This window comes from Heterodontus francisci, chromosome 9, assembly GCF_036365525.1.
Source record: "Heterodontus francisci isolate sHetFra1 chromosome 9, sHetFra1.hap1, whole genome shotgun sequence".
In the NCBI taxonomy this organism is placed as follows: Eukaryota; Metazoa; Chordata; class Chondrichthyes; order Heterodontiformes; family Heterodontidae; genus Heterodontus; species Heterodontus francisci.
The window spans coordinates 5,727,715-5,745,672 of record NC_090379.1 but is presented as its reverse complement, the minus strand read 5'-3'; the positions used below and the strand labels follow the sequence as shown (position 1 = coordinate 5,745,672).

The following is a 17,958-nucleotide window of genomic DNA, read 5'->3' as shown; positions in this document are numbered from 1 at the left end:
GCCATCAAATGTTCACCTATTTACACCTCCGTTACATCGCCCAACTTCATCCCTGTCTCAGCTCATCTGTTGCTGAAACCCTCATTCATGTACTTGTTGCCTCCAGACTTGACTATTCCAATGCACTCCTGGCTGGTCTCCCAATTCTACTCTCCGGAAACTTGAGGTCATCTAAAACTCTGCTGCCCACATCTTAACTCGTACCAAGCCCTGTTCCCCTGTCACCCCTGTGCTCGCTGACCTACACTGACTCCTGGTCAAGCAACATCTTGATTTTAAAATTCTCATCCTCGTTTTCAAATCCCTCCATGGCCTCACCCCTCCCTATCTCTGTAATCTCCTCCAGCCCCACAACCCTCCGAGATATCTGTGCTCCTCTAATTTTGGCCTCTTGTTCATCCCTGATTTTAATCACTCCACCATTGGTGGCCCTGCCTTCAGTTGCCTGGACCCTAAGCTCTGGAATCCCCTCCCTGCACCTCTCTGCCTCTCCACCTCACTTTACTCCATTAAGACACTCCTTAAAACCTACCTCTTTGACCAAGTTTTTGGTCATCTGACCTATCTCCTTTCATGGGTTCATGTCATACTTTGTTTTATAATGCTCCTTTAAAGCACCTTGGGATTTCTTTATTACATTAGAGGCACTCATTAGAGACAATGTAAGTTGTTGTTCAACTCCCCTCTAAACCTTCCACCAGTTACTTTAAATCTATACCCCCTGGTTATTGATCTCTCTGCCAGGGGCCACAGGTCCTTCCTATTCACACAATCTCGGTCCCTCATACTTTTATACATCTCAATTAAATCTCTCCTTAGGCTCCTCTGTCCCAAAGAAAATAGCTCCAGCCTATCCAACTTTCCTCATAACTAAAATTCTCCAGTTCTGACAACATCCTCATAAATCTCCTCTGTACTCTCTCTATTGCGATCACATCCTTCCTGTAATGCAATAATCAGAACTGTACACAGTACTCCAGCTGTGGCATAACTAACATTTTATACAGTTCTAACATAACCTCCTTGCTCTTATATTAGAATTAGAACATTAGAACATTACAGCGCAGTACAGGCCCTTCGGCCCTCGATGTTGCGCCGACCTGTGAAACCATCTGACCTACACTATTCCATTTTCATCCATATGTCTATCCAATGACCACTTAAATGCCCTTAAAGTTGGCAAGTCTACTACTGTTGCAGGCAGGGCGTTCCACGCCCCTACTACTTCTATTCTACGGTTCGGTTAATAAAAGAAAGTATCCCTTTTGCCCTTCTTAACTATTTTATCTAACTGTTCTGCTACCTTCAGGGACTGGTGGACAGGCACTCGAATGTCCCTCTGTTCCCCTACACTTCTCAGTATCCCACCATTTATTGGGTATTCCCTTGCCTTGTTTACCCTCTCCAAATGCATCACCTCAAACTTCTCCAGATTGAATTCCATTTGTCACTGCTCCGCCCACCCGACTAGTCCACTGATATCTTCCTGCAGTCTACATCCGTCTTCTTCATTATCAACCACAAACCAATTGTTATTTCATCTGCAAACTTCTTAATCGTTTCCCTTACATTTGAGTCTAAAATTAATTTAAGCCCCTTGTTATTAATTATTCCCATGTAGTCAAAGTAAAAGCAAAGAACTTCTCATCTCCCGGAGAATCACCATGGCCTCTGCCACTCAAATCGGTTGGGGACAGCAAGAGGTTTGCTTCCGAATGCAACATCGGAATCAGGCCCTCAGCCCTGATCCATCTAAGGAATTAGATCCATATATCGAGATAACAAGATATCCACGTTTCAACATTCCGAGCATTTGTCATTCTTAGTTTATGGTAAGGGGACTGTTAGCAATGCCAGATATTCTGGGGGTTACCATTGACCAGAAACTGAACTGGAGCAGCTACATAAATGCTGTGGCTACGAAAGCAGGTCAGAGGCTGGGAATTCTGCGGCAAGTAACTCACCTCCTGACTCCCGAAAGCCTGTCCACCATCTACAAGGCACAAGTCAGGAGTGTGATGGAATACTTTCCACTTACCTGGATGGGTGCAGCTCCAACAACACTCAAGAAGCTCGACACCATTGTGGACAAAGCAGCCCACTTGATTGGCACCCCATCCACAAACATTCACTCCCTCCACCACCGATGCACAGTGGCAGCAGTGTGTACCATCTACAAGATGCACTGCAGCAACGCAGCAAGGCTCCTTAGACAGCACCTTCCAAACCCACGATCTCTACCAACTAGAAGGACAAGGGCATTATATTAGTGCTTTAACACAGGTTAAATGGGTCAGCTCTGTTTCAGTGCTCAAAGGGCTTGGAATATTGGGTTTGGGATTTTATCCTTTTATTCTCTGTCCACATACGCACACCTCCACCCCCTCCGCCCCCCCCCCCCCCAGCCCACACTGCTCTCCGCCACTCCCACCCCCATTCTCAATCCCATCTTGAGAAAACTCCACCAGCCATCCCAACTCTCAGGGGTCACTGACTTTACCCAGACTGTCCCGCCCGCGGTAACTAGGCAACCAGGGGATTGCCTTCGTAGCAAAAGTCGTCTTGTGACTGCGACACCCTCGCGGCCACTCTGCGCATGTGCAGTGCGGAGAACTGAGGAGGGAGCGGGTCTTTCCAATCCCCCAGCATTCACCGGAGCCCTTGTCAGCATAAGGATTGCAGCAATTTCCGGGAACGCAGGCCCTCCATTATTCATTTCATTATTTATGGCATCCAAAAACAGTCTTTCTGTATCATTGCTAACATCCCGCGATTTCACGAATGAGGCTCGATTTCGCTTCGAAATCGCGTGTCTCACCATAAATTCGGGAAGCGGAGCGTTCCACAGACAGTCTGGGAATGTTTTTTTCCCAGAAATGGGATAAGGCCTCGAGTTTAGATTGGACTTGGCCTTGTTATTGTAAAAGAAAAAAGAACTGTTTAACCTGATGGAGTTAAGACAGAGTCTGCAGATGTTCCGGAAGATTCTGGCCTTGGGTTTGATTCCGCACACATGGCTATCAAGCCTCTGTGCCTTGCAATAGGGAGATGAGAGCTGATCTCCTGGGGTTTTAGCCCAGGGCCACATGACTGGCTGAAGAAAAGTCTATTAATAAAACATATCATTTTGATTTTGCTCCTGATGTCAAAAAGTATAAACAAGCATTCATTTTTTTAAAAACACTTTCATGTGGCTGGGGGAAATGCACGGTCTAGTGATATAACAAAGTGATTTCTCTTTTGCTGCTGCTGAGGCTTTTAACTAAATATTTTCCCACCTTCTCCCTCTCCCTGCCTGTGTTCCAGATGTGCTACAACAACAACAATTGGCATTTATATAGCACCTTTAATGTAGTAAAACATCCCAGAGCACCTAGTGCATTTATTATCAAACAGACTCTCTGACTCTGAGCCACATAAGGTGATATTAGAACAGCTGAGCAAAGTACAGAGTCAGTGGCACAAAGGACGAGCTTACCAGTTTAGTACAGAGCTGGTCCACAGAGAAGTGACTAAATGTAGGGACAGACGAAGGCCATTCAGCCCCTCCAGCCTGTTCCATCATTCTATTAGATCATGGATGATCTGTACCTCAATTCCATCGACCATCCTTTGCTCCATGCCCCCTTGAGATCGTTAACCCAACAAGAATTTATCCATCTCAGTTTGAAAGCTCTAATTGACCCTCAGCATCTACAGCCTTCTAGGGGAGAGAGTTCCAGATTTCCACTACCCTCTGCGTGAAGAAGTGCTTCCTGACATCGCCGCTGAATGGCCTGGCTCGAATTTTAAGATTTTGCCCCCTTTGTTTTTGTCTCCCCCCACCCCCCACCAGAGAAAATGGTTTCTTTCTGCCTACCCTATCGAATACCTTAAATACCTCAACCAGATCATCCGTCTAAACTCGAAGGAATACAAGCCACGTTTAAGCAACCTGCCGTCAAAATTTAACTCTTAAAGACCTGGAGCAGGAATTTGGGTTTCGGGTTGCGACCCTGACTTCAGGGTCAAATGGGGATCCTGACCCTGCATTGCGTGGGAGAACAGTCACCTGGCTGTGATTTTTCCCTGAATTGGCCAATTAATGACCGGAGGGCATGCACGCTTTCCGATTAAGGACAACAGGAGTGTCCTCAAAACTGTACAGCCAATAGGAGGCCCTGCAGCATGGAAAGAACTGCTGCCTGTAGTTGCAGGTAAGAGAGAGAGAGCGACCGCCTCCATCTCCATCTTGAGGTGCCCTCTCAGCAACTTTAAAAAAAAATGGCCTCAGCAGTCAGGCTACCATGGTGGAGGGAGAGCCCCATCCACAGGGTGGCCAACAGCCACAGCTGGGGCAAGGCAGACAGGGAGGGCCTCAAAGCCTGCCCAGAGTGCTGGCCCTCCCCACCAACCCCACCCCACCCGCCACCTCCCCACCCCCAGCTGTGCTGCCGGAACGCCACCTCCAGGCAGCTGACCTGTTCCCGATGCCACAGGGAACCCGCAGGCTGACTCGAAAATTCCAGTCGGCCCTAATAATTGGCCTCAATAGGCCATTAACGTACCTCAATTGCCTACCTGCCGCTTATAGCTGGTAGCCATTCCACTTCCAATCCTGCCTCTGGGGGTTGAGATTGTACCAGCAAACTGACATACCAGCTGGTGGCATGAATTTTCACCACCCACCCACCTCCGTATGAGGCGAAAATTCTGATCCTGGTATCGTTCTGATTAATCTACGCTGAACCCCCCTCCAAGGCCACTATATCCTTTCTAAGATGCAGTGCCCAGAACTGAACACAGCTAGGGTCTAACCAAGACTCTGGACAACTGGAGTATCACTTCATTCCATATAAAATAAGCTAACAGAGTGATTATCGGGTGTAAACATGAGGGTTGTCCATAAAATAATAAACTGGCTGCTATTAGTCAGTGTGGATTGAGAAGGGAAAATTTCTCCCTGAGCAAACTCTTCGATTTCTGAGCAAGTGGCATGGTAAAGCTCGACTTCCAAAAAGGCTTATGATAAAGTTCCACATGGGAGGCTTTTAATTAAACAGAGCTCAGGGCGTCAGATAAACACTGGGAATGGATAAGAAACTGGCTGAAGGGTGAGAAAAGGAGAGGAATTTGTTAGATTAATTATGCCAGGGTGGGGGAAGTACGGAGTGGGAAGCTCCAGGGCTTTGTGCAGGGACTGCTGCTGCTTCTCATTTACATACAAGCCCTGGATTCAGAAACTCAATGAAACGTGGATAAATTTACAGGGGATCCCAAACCAGGAGGGGCAGTGGAATAGGAGGAAGTCACTCAGAAACTACAGAATGAATCACACAAGATATATTGAGTGGGCAGCAAAATGACAGATAAAATTTATTGCAGGTAAATACAGGAAGGTAAAATAAACAACACTCATTAACGATGATGATGGAGGATTTAGAGAGCATTGGGATCTCTTCGGATGGTCGAATTGAAATGGACCGAATGGCCACCTTCATTTTCAATTACCTTGCCCTCCCAGCGTTCAAACACAAAAGGCTGGCAAGCAGAAAAAGGCTAGCTAGTCCATTAAACCTGCCCCACACAGCATGATGTCTCAAGCATCATGACTAGGCACTTCAGGACTCTTCATGTGAAATTGAGCCAGAGATCAGGAGTTTATTGGACCAAGGCTTGTCGCTATAATTCATTCCTAACATTAGAGCCCTACGTTCTGTCCTTATTTTTATATTTCCATCAGAAATACCTATGTCTACATTTACAATAAAAATTTCCCATGTAAATGAGTCACATTGTTATTGCACCCCCTTGCCAGTGGTGGCACTGTAGTCTGGCAAGGCACCATAAGCAGTTTTCATTTTCATTGTGGACACAGAGATTTATAATGGGGAAAGTTGAAAGGGAGTGCAGGCAGATGGAAGGTTTTTATAGTAGATGAGTCAATCTCATAGAATCATAGAATCCACAGCACAGAAGGAGGACTTTCAGCCCGTCCTACCCCTGTAAGCTCCTTGCAAGAACTATTCAGTTATCCCAGTTCCCTGCTCTTTCCCCGTATACTTGCAAATTTTTTTTTATTCATTCGGGGATGTGGGCGTCGCTGGCCAGGCCAGCATTTATTGCCCATCCCTAATTGCCCTTGAGAAGGTGGTGGTGAGCTGCCTTCTTGAACCGCTGCAGTCCATGTGGGGTAGGTACACCCACAGTGCTGTTAGGAAGGGAGTTCCAGGATTTTGACCCAGCAACAGTGAAGGAACGTGGATATAGTTCCAAGTCAGGATGGTGTGTGGCTTAGAGGGGAACTTGCAGGTGGTGGTGTTCCCATGCATTTGCTGCCCTTGTCCTTCTAGTTGGTAGAGGTCGCGGGTTTGGAAGGTGCTGTTGAAGGAGCCTTGGTGCATTGCTGCAGTGCATCTTGTAGATGGTACACACTGCTGCCACTGTGCATCGGTGGTGGAGGGAGTGAATGTTTAAGGTGGTGGATGGTGTGCCAATCAAGCAATTGTCCTGGGTAGTGTCGAGCTTCTTGAGTGTTGTTGGAGCTGCACCCATCCAAGCAAATGGAGAGTATTCCATCACACTCCTGACTTGTGCCTTGTAGATGGTGGACAGGCTTTGGTCAGTCAGGAGGTGAGTTACTCGCCACAGAATTCCTAGCCTCTGACCTGCTTTCGTAGCCACAGCATTTATATGGCGACTCCAGTTCAGTTTCTGGTCAATGGTAGCCCCCAGAATATCTGGCATTGTTAACAGCCTCCTTACCATAAACTAAGAATCACAATGCTCGGAATGTTGAAACATGGATATCCTGTTAATTCGATATATGGATCGAATTCCTTAGTTGGATCAGGGCTGAGGGCCCACTGTCCACTATTCAGATGTTGCATTCGGAAGCAAACTTCTTGCTGTCCCCAACTGATGTGGCTGCTCCCATTCAGTTTCTGGTCATTGGTACTCAACAGGCTGTTGTTTCCGTTGCAAGACTTCAATTCCCTTTTGAAAGTTGCTATTGAATCTGCTTCCACCGCCCTTTCAGGCAGCGCGTTCCAGATCACAACAACTTGCTGCTTCTCAAAAAGAATGCGCCCCCTCTAGTTCTTTTGTCAATCACCTTAAATCTGAGTTCTCTGGTTACTGTTTCTCCTTATTTACTCTGCCAGAACCCCTTGTAATTTTGAACTCCTCTATCCAATCTCCCTTTAACCTTCTCTGCTCTAAGGAGAGTGACCCTGGCTTCACCAGTCTTTCCTTGGCCGCCACCTCCTGCAGCATTTCAGCTGCGTTCTTCTGTCTTGGTAACGTTAGCGCTAGGCCCTAGCTGCCAGCTTGCATGTGTACACTGGCCTTCTATGGCTCTTTCACCTCAGCCATCCCATTCCTGGCTTTGTTTAATATCCTGATTAAATTTATGTAGCAGGGGAGAGAGAGGGAATCTTTCAAATGTTCCAGTTCAGTTATTCCTGTAGGTTTTGCGGCACTCAGGCATTAAGGCAGCGGTAGGGCGTTGCCACGGATACGAGAGAGTTGGGAATTGGGCTTGTTGTTAATGGGTGCAATCGGAGGCCGAGGGACAGGTAATTGCAGAAAGGTCACTGAACTCGGGAGCTGACTGAACTGGGAATTACAAACGCTACAATTTCCAATGTACTTTGGCTGTTAACATTCAGAACATAATGTTCTAGTCAAAAGTTTGTAATGAATTTCAGTAATAGCAGACTGCGAGCAGGAGTATACCAAGTAATGGGAGAGGGTCCCTCAGAGACCATTTCCTAACATCCCCTCCCTTGGCAGTTCGGAGCCTATAAAGCATTTTAAAATTAGATCTATATCTCAGCCAGGCAAAGGAAATAGGTTTTTTGTTTGATTTAGCAGTTAGTGATAGTGATAGTAAAATGGACCTTCCAGAAGGTTCGAAATTGACAGGAAGGAGTTTGCGATACCCAGTGGGCTGGAGGTTCCTGCTGTGTTTCACTTGGCATGAACTGAAAATATTGATAATGCAAATCAACAACAACAACTTGCATTTATGCAGCGCCTTTAAGGCAGGAAAATGTCCAAGAAGCTTCATGGGAGCAACAATCAGACCAAATGGGGTGGGAAGGTGGGAGTGAGGGGTATGGGGAGATGGTGCGATTGGGGCTAGGATGAGGTGCGGTTGGGGATATGGTGGGTAAATGGATCAGGGATGTGGGGAGAAAGTGGGATTGGGGCTAGGATAAGGAGGTGGGGTTTAGGATATGATGGGTGGGGTTGGGGATATGGTGCGTAGATGGGGTTGGGGATGTGGGGTGAAGGTGGGATTGATTGGTGGAAAGCAGCAGGGTTATTAGGCCTATCAAGTTTTTTGTCTTGCAGAAATTTCTAATGACGCTTAAAACATTGATAATGCGAGTGACTGTGTGTACAGAGTTTTCGAATAAAAAAATATTGAGTCATGGACTTGGACAACACATCCAGCTATACTTACTGCCATTTGCTCATTGTCAAGGAAGTAAATTCACCGAACTTCAGATCTCTTTTATGCTGAGAAGCTTTTATACATCATTAGTACAAAAAATTATTCTTAAATTCTTATCTAATGACTCCTGAGCCCAGTTACAGTCCTGAGTATAGTGACCTAGAAATCGTTCACAGAAAGTCCAGTCTTTGTCTCTCTCGCTCGCTCAGAACAGACCGTAACTGGGTGACTTGTCCTGGCTGCAACTTCACAATCACAAAGCTGGAGCTCCATGGGGCTCACTGTAACTACATCGCCCAATCACAGATGGTAGGAAAGAATTTCTTTTCTCAAACTCGACCTACAATCCAGGACAAAATACTTTGAATTCATCAACAGTTTATTTGAGGACAATCCTTGCCCAATGTTTTCCATTTCATCAGGACCTTTTTCTCGCATAATATACAGCCAGTCCGGGCAGGGAGATCAAGTTAATGACCCACCTTCCCCTGCATCCCTCACTCCCGCCCTCGTTCCATATCCCTCAACTCCACCTACCCACCTTCCCCTGCATCCCTCACTCCCGTCCTCTTTCCATATCCCTCAACTCCACCTACCCACCTTCCCCTGCATCCCTCACTCCCGCCCTCGTTCCATATCCCTCAACTCCACCTACCCACCTTCCCCTGCATCCCTCACTCCCGCCCTCTTTCCATATCCCTCAACCCCACCTACCCACCTTCCCCTGCATCCCTCACTCCCGTCCTCTTTCCATATCCCTCAACTCCACCTACCCACCTTCCCCTGCATCCCTCACTCCCGCCCTCGTTCCATATCCCTCAACTCCACCTACCCACCTTCCCCTGCATCCCTCACTCCCGCCCTCTTTCCATATCCCTCAACCCCACCTACCCACCTTCCCCTGCATCCCTCACTCCCACCCTCTTTCCATATCCCTCAACCCCACCTACCCACCTTCTCCCCATATCCCTCAATTTCTTCCCTCCAGAAAGACATTTAATTGTCTCCTGAACCTCCAATTGGAAACTCCTTTACCAAACTGATGCCTCAAAAGATCTGCTTTCAATCTTTGATAAGTTTATAATCATGCTTCTCAACTATTATTATTACGGCAGAGTCCAGAACCTTGACTTTGATATGAAGTCAAACTCCCCCGGCTTATTCTGATCAATGACCAGCGACTGAGTGGAATATGATCCAATCAGCAAGTTCTCCCTTTGTTTCTGCAGAGTAATAGCTTCAATACACGGTATTATTGGGGTTGACTGCAAAGGTGCAAAGGTCAGTAATGAGAAACCCATTCCCCCCACGCCGAGCTGATCCTTGCATAGATACCTCGAGTCTGCCGATCACAGCATCTGTTTGTTAACTGCCGCTAGTCTTTTCCTCCATATCCCTTTCCCAGAACATGGAATGTGTTTCGTTCACTGATTGCTCTCTATGTGAGGAAGGGCTGCCTGGACTTTGTTCATCTATATCAGCACCTTTTCTATCTGAACTTAACCCTTCCAGCAGGAAATTCCTCCGAGCCTGCCCCGCTCTTCCGGCTGTAACTTTGGCAGATGTTGGGAGGAAATAGCCTCACAAGCCACTCAATTGTCCAGGGCAGTTAGGGATGGGCAACAAATGCTGGCCTTGCCAGGGATGCCCACATCCCATGAAAGGATATTAAAAAAAGAGACTTGGGGGGGCGGGGAGGGGGGGTGTCCAGATACTCGTATTAAAATGTCATGAACAGGTGCAGAAAATAATCAAAAAGGCTAATGGAACGCTGGCCTTTACAACTGAAGGACTAGAATACAAGGGGGTAGAAGTCATGTTTCAGCTGTGATCATAATGAATGGCGGAGCAGGCTCGAAGGGCAGAATGGCCTACTCCTGCTCCTATTTTCTATGTTTCTATAACAGATAGGGTAGATTGAGAGAAACTATTTCCGATGGTTGGGGAGTCTAGGACCGGGGGCAGAGTCTAAAAATTAGAGCCAGACCTTTCAGGACTGAAATTAGGAAACATTTCTACATGTAAAGGATCATAGAATGGTTACAGCACAGAAGGAGGCCATTCAGCCCATCATTTCCATGCCAGCTGTCTGCAAGAGCAATGCAGCTAGTCCCACAACCCCACCTTTTCCCTGTAACCCTGCAATTATTTTCTCTTCAGATAATTATCCAGTTCCCTTTTGAAGGCCACGATTGAATCAGTTTCCATCACACTCTCAGGCAGTGCATTCCAGATCTGAACCAACTGGTCTGTAAAAAAAAATGTTCTTACATCACCTTTGGTTCTTTTGCCAATCACCTTAACTCTGTGTCCTCTGGTTTTTGATCCTTCTGCCAATAGAAGCAGTTTTTCCCTATCCACTCTGAGGAAGGCAGTGGCTCAGTAGTAATGTCACAAGACTAGTAACCCAGAGCCCCAGGCTAATTCTCTGGGGACATGGGTTTGAATCCCATCACGGCAGATAGTGGAATTTGAATTCAATTAATAAATCTGGAATTAAAAAGCCAGTCTCGTGGTGACTATGAAACCATTGTCGATTGTTGTAAAAACCCATCTGGTTCACTAATGTCCTTTAGGGAGGAAAATCAGCTGTCCATACATGTCTGCATGTAACTCCAGACCCACAGCAATGTGGTTGACTCTTAAATGCCTCTGAAATGGTCTAGCAAGCCACTCAGTTGTATAAAACTGCTACAAAGTCTAAGAGAAGGAATGAAACCAGACAGAGCACCCGGCATCGACCTAGGCACTGGAAACAACAATGGCAAACCCAGCCCTGTCGACCTGCAAAATCCTCCTCACTAACATCTGGGGGTTTGTGCCAAAGTTGGGAGAGCTGTCCCACAGACTGGTCAAGCAACAACCTGACATAGTCATACTCACGGAATCATACCTTACAGACAATGTCCCAGACACTGCCATCACCATCCCCGGGTATGTCATAGAAAATAGGAGCAGGAGGCCATTTGGCCTTCGGGCCTGCTCCGCCATTCAAAAAAGATCATGGTTAATCGTCTAACTCAGTACCCTGTTCCTGCTTTCTCCCCATATCCCTCGATCCCTTGATTCCTTTGGCATTAAGTCCTGTCCCACTGGCAGGACAGACCCAGTAGAGGTGGCAGCACAGTGGTATAAAGTCGGGAGGAGTTGCCCTGGGAGCCCTCAACATTGACTCAGGACCCCATGAAGTCTCATGGCATCAGGTCAAACATGGGCAAGGAAACCTCCTGCTGATTACCACCTACCTCCCTCCCTCAGCTGATGAGTCAGTACTCCTCCATGTTGAACAGTACTTGGAGGAAGCACTGAGGGTGGCAAGAGCACAAAATGTACTATGGACTTCAATGTCCATCACCAAGAGTGGCTCACTAGCACCACTACTGACTGAGCTGGCCGAGTCCTAAAGATCATATCTGCTAGACTAGGTCTGCGGCAGGTGGTGGGGGAATCAACATGAGGGAAAAACTTACTTGACCTCGTCCTCACCAATCTGACTGCCGCAGATGCATCTGTCCATGACAGTATTGGTAGGAGTGACCACCGCACAGTCCTTGTGGAGACGAAGTCTCGTCTTCACATTAAGGATACCCTCCTTCGTGTTGTGTGGCACTACCACCGTGCTAAATGGGATAGATTTCGAACAGATCTATCAACTCAAAACTGGGCATCCATGAGGAGCTGTGGGCCATCAGCAGCAGCAGAACTGTAATCTACCACAATCTGTAACCTCAGGGCCCGGCATATCCCCCACTCTACCATTACCATCAAGCCGGGGGACCAGCCCTGGTTCAATGAAGAGTGCAGGAAGGCATGCCAGGAGCAGCACCAGGCATACCTCAAAATGAAGTATCAACCTGGTGAAGCTACAACCCAGGACTACTTGCGTGCCAAACAGCGGAAGCAGAACGCGATAGACAGAGCTAAGCGATCCCACAACCAACGGATCAGATCTAAACTCTGCAGTCCTGTTACATCCAGTTGTGTATGGTGGTGGATAATTAAACAACTGACAGGAGGAGGAGGCTCCACAAATATCCCCATTTGGCGTTTGCAACAATCTTCAGCCAGAAGTGCTGAGTGGATGATCCATCTCGGCCTCCTCCTGAGGTTCCCATCTTCACAGATGCCAGTCTTCATCCAATCTGATTCATTCCATGTGATATCAAGAAACAGCTGAAGGCACTGGATACTGCAAAGGCTATGGGCCCTGACAACATTCTGCAATCGTACTGAAGACTGTGCTCCAGAACTAGCTGTGCCCCTAGCCAAACTGTTCCTGTACAGCTACAACACTGGCATTTACCCGGCAATGTGGAAAGTTACCCAGGTATGTTCTGACCACAAAATGCAGGACAAATCCAATCTGGCCAATTACCGTCCTATCAGTCTACTCTCAATCCTCAGCAAAGTGATGGAAGGAGTTGTTGACAGTGCTATCAAGTGGCACTTGCTCAGTAATAACCTGCTCACTGATGCTCAATTGGGTTCCGTCAGGGCCACTCAGTTCCTGACCTCATTATGTTGGTCCAAACATAGACAAAAGAGCTGAACTCAAGAGGTGAGGTGAGAATGACTGCTCTTGATATCAAGGCAGCATTTGACCGAGTCCGGCAAAACTGAGGGCAATGGGAATCGGGGAAAACTCTCCACTGGTTGGAGTCATACCTAGCACAAAGGAAGATGGTTGTGGTTGTTGGAGGTCAATCATCTCAATCCCAGGACATCACTGCAGGAGTTCCTCAGGGTAGTGTCCTAGGCCCAACCATCTTCAGCTGTTTCATCAATGACCTTCCCTCCATCATAAGATCAGAAGTGGGGATGTTCACTGATGATTGCACAATGTTCAGCACCATTCGGACTCCTGTGCTGTACTGTTCTTTGTTCTTCAAATACTGAAGCAGCCCATTTCCATATGCAAAGACCTGGACAACATCCAGGCTTGGGCTGATAAGTGGCAAGTAACATTCGCGCCACACAAGTGCCAGGCAATGACCATCTCCAACAAGAGAGAATCTAACCATTGATCTTTAATGGCATTACTGTCACTGAATCCCCCACTATCAACATCCTAGGGGTCACCATTGACCAGAAACTGAACTGGAGCAGCCAAATAAATGCTGTGGCTACAAGAGCAGGTCAGAGGCTAGGAATCCTCCGGCGAGTAACTCACCTCCTGACTCCCCAAAGCCTGTCCACCATCTACAAGACACAAGTCAGGAGTGTGATGGAATACTCTCCACTTGCCTGGATGGGTGCAGCTCCAACAACACTCAAGAAGCTCTTCACCATCCAGGACAAAGTGATTTTGAACACCTCAATCAAAATTTCCTCTTAATCTTCTCTAAGGAGAACAGCCCCAGCTTCGCCAATCTATCCACGTCTCTGAATTCCCTCAACTCTGGAATCATTCTCATCCATCTTTACTGCATCCTCTCAAATCCCCTCACATCCTTCCTAAAGAGTGGTGCCCAGAATTGAACACATTATTCCAGCTGAGGCTGAACCAGTCTCTTATAAAGGTTCATCATAATTTCCTTGCTTTTGTGTTCTACATCTCTATTCATAAAGCCCAGGATCCCTTATGTCTTATTAACCACTTTCTCAACCTGTCCTGCCGCCTCAATGATTTGTGCACATATACCCCCAGGTCCCTCCTGCACTGCCTTTTGAATCATGCCCTTTATTTTATATTGCCTCTGCTCATTCTTTCTGCCAAAATATATCACTTCATACTTTTCTGCATTACATTTCATCTGCCTCTTGTCCGTCCCCAAACCTATCTGTGTCCTTTAGAGGTCTACCACCAAAAGTCTATCACCATCCTCCTTACAGTTCACAATGCTTCCAAATTTTGTATCATCAGCAAATTTTGAAATTGTGCCCTTTACACCCAAGTCTAGGTCATTAATACAGATCAAGAGAAGCAGTGGTCCTAGTACTCAAGGGGGCAGCACTGAGGGGGTGCAACACTGTCGGAGGGGCAGTACTGAGGGAGTGCTGCACTGTCGGAGGGGCAGTACTGAGAGAGTGCTGCACTGTTGAAGGATCAATATGGAGGGAGCGTTGCACTGTCAGAGGGTCAGTACGAACATACGAACATATGACTTAGGAGCAGGAGTAGGCCACTCGGCCCTTCGAGCCTGCTCCCCATTCAATAAGTTCATGGCTGAACTGATTACTCCACATTTCGATCTACCCCTGATAACCTTCTACCCCCTTGCTTATCAAGAATCTATCTACCTCTGCCTTAAAAATATTAAAAGACTCTGCTTCCACCACCTTTTGAGGAAGAGAATTCCAAAGACTCACAAGCCTCTGAGAGAGAAAATTTCTCCTCATCTCTGCCTTAAATGGGTAACCCCTTATTTTTAAACAGTGACCCCGAGTTCTAGATTCTCCCACAAGGGGAAACATCCTTTCCACATCCACCCTGTCAAGACCCCTCAGGATCTTATATGTTTCAATCAAGTCACCTCTTACTCTTCTATCCGGTGGATACAAGCCTAGCCTGTCCAATCCTTCCTCATACGACAACCCACCCATTAGACTAGTAAACCTTCTTTGAACTGCTTCCAATGCATTTACATCCTTCCTTAAATAAGGAGACCAGTACTGTACACAGTACTCCAGATGTGGTCTCACCAATGCCCTGTATAGCTGAAGCATAACCTCCCTACTTTTGTATTCAATTCCCCTCGTGATAAACGATAACATTCTATTAGCTTTCCTAATTACGTGCTGTATCTGCATACTAACCTTTTGTGATTCATGCACTAGGACACCCAGATCCCTCTTCATCTGCGAGCTCTGCAATCTCTCACCATTTAGAAAATATGCTTCTTTTTTATTCTTCCTGCCAAAATGGACAACTTTGCATTTTCCCACATTATACTCCATTTGCCAGGTCTTTGCCCACTCACGTAACCTATCTATATCCCTTTGTAGCCCCCATATGTCCTCTTCACAAGTTACTTTCCTACCTATCTTTGCATCATCAGCAAATTTAGCAACCATACCTTCCGTCCCTTCATCTAAGTCATTTATATAAATTGTAAAAAGTTGAGTCCCCAGCACAGATCCCTGTGGCACACCACTTGTTACATCTTGCCAACCAGAAAATGACCCATTTATGCCTACTCTCTGTTTCCTGTTAGCTAGCCAATCTTCTATCCATGCCAATATGTTACCCCCTACACCATGAGTTTTTATTTTTTTCAATAACCTTTGATGTGGCACCTTATCAAATGCCTGCTGGAAATCTACCATACATCCACTGGTTCCCCTTCATCCACAGCACATGTAACCCCCTCAAAGAACTCCAATAAATTGGTTAGAAATGATTTCCCTTTAACAAAACCATGTTGACGTTGAGGGAGCGCCGCAATATCGCAGCAATGCTCAGTGACAGTCAGTAAAGTAAATCCGATGTTGGGATGTGTTAAAGTTCGGTATTGAGCTGAAACAGTGCTGCGACCATCCTTCGAATACTGAGTACAGTTCAGGTCGTCAGAGTACAGAAAAGATATTACAGCCATTGAAATGATACAGAGCAGAGCAACCAGAATGATTGAGGGGCTGCAGAGACTGGATTATAAAGTGTGATTCTGTAAATTGGGTGGGATCTCACTGGAATAGAGAAGGTTGGGAGGTGATATAATTGCTGCTGTTATTTGCATTCTAAAGGGACTGGATAATGTCGCCCATGACTGGTTGTTTCACCTTGTCTGGAACAGCAGAGCCAGAGAACACAGGCTCCGCTTTAAGGGGGGAAATTCAAAACTAAACTGTGGAAACAATATCTCGGTGAGTGATTGGTCAATCTATGGAACAGGCTGCCATGGAGATGGTAAAAGCAGATAGTAAAGATTCATTCACACGTCAATTGGATTGATGTCTTTTAGAGAGTAACATTTTGGGACACAGTATGTGAGTAATTTGAGACATAACGTGTGGTGAGTGTAACAGGCTCAGGAGGAACAGGTGAGTTTGAACCTGTGGTTCCCAAACTTTTCCACCACTGGGGGTTTTCCTCGTGCCTTTAACACAGTTACACATTCCAAAGTGCTTCACAGGAACGTTACCAAATACAAATCGATGCTGAGCCATGTGAGATATTAGGACAGTGACCAAAAGCTTGATCAAAGCAGTAAAGAAAGAAATATAATGCCCTTCAGACCTCAGGCTGTCCCACTTTCGAGCTAAAGAAGCTACAGTATGTTTCAAGGAGTGTCTTAAAGGGGTAAAGTGAGGTGGAGAGGTTTAGGGAGGGAATTCCAGAGCTTAGGGCCCAGGCAGCTGAAGGCACGGCCGCCAATGGTGGAATAATTAAAATCGAGGATGCTCAAGAGGCCGGAATTAGGAGCACAGAGATCTTGGAGAGTTGTGGGGCTGGAGGAGATTACAGAGATAGGGAGGGGCGAGACCACGGAGAGATTTGAGAACAGGGATGAGAATTTTAAAAATGAGGTGTTGCTGGACCAGGAACCAATGTAGATGAGCGAGCCCTGGGGAGATGTGTTAACAGGACTCAGGCTGAAATTTTACCAGCAAGAGTGAAGTCCCGAAATCGGGACAAAATGCAGGTCCTGGGGCCGCGGTGGCTATTTTGCCAGTGGTGGCAAATGAAGAGCTCCCACAGGACCACAGTTTAATTAAGGATGGTGGCCTGACTCTCTGAGCTGCCTGCCCAATCAGAGGGTCGGCAACCTTAGCAGAGGTCGGATAGAGATCACTGCTGAGAGAGAAGGAGAGGGCACCTCCATGTTGAGGTGCCCTCGAAGGGCAGGTGAGGAATGTTTTTTTTGCAGCAGGCAGGTCTGGTTCTCGGAGGGGTGAACCCTCCAGCAGGGGGTATCGGAGCAGCAGCGGCGGCCATTGTCGCCGGTAGGTCCCTCCGCGGGCTATGGAGCAGCTAGAACGGAAGGCCCTCCCCTGGGAAGCCGCTGGGAGGCTGCATTGATGTACCTGCGGGTCTCACCACATGACATGGGGCCCTCCTGATGCGGGTAAAATCCCGGTGTGGCCGTGAAATAACCGTTAATAGGCCAGTTAATTGGATTCATTGGTCGCACGCCTCCAGTTGGTTTGCGGCCGAGCCACTGCTGTTCCCACTTCGGAGAGAACATCCCGCAGTGGCGGGAATGTGTCGGATTTCCCGCCCGCCATCATTTAACGAGCCCTCCTGCTTCCCAGCCCCTCTCCCAGCCCCAGTGCGAGTTGGGATATGGGCAGCAGAGTTTCGGATCAGCCGAGGATTATGGAGGGTGGGTGGTGCGAAGCCAGAGCATTGGAATGGGTTTTCCGTTTCCTGGGATTGAAGAGTAATCCATGGAATATAGCAGTAAGAGTGACCATGAAACTGTCGGATTGTTGTTAATACCCATTAGGTTGGTTAATCTCCTTTAGGGAAGGTATCTTGCTGTCATTCCCCCGGTCTGGGCCGATATGTAACTCCAGACCCAAGACCCATGTGGTTAACTCTTAACTACCCTGTGAAGAGATTCTGTTCATATGAATCC

The 17,958-nt window shown here is 47.0% G+C and overlaps 1 protein-coding gene across 4 annotated transcripts in view; it reads left to right on the top strand.

The window, feature by feature from the left end:
* Window positions 1–17,958, top strand: part of esr2a (estrogen receptor 2a) — a 569,342-nt gene that overhangs the window by 447,939 nt on the left and 103,445 nt on the right. The gene's annotated exons all lie outside the window — the stretch shown is intronic.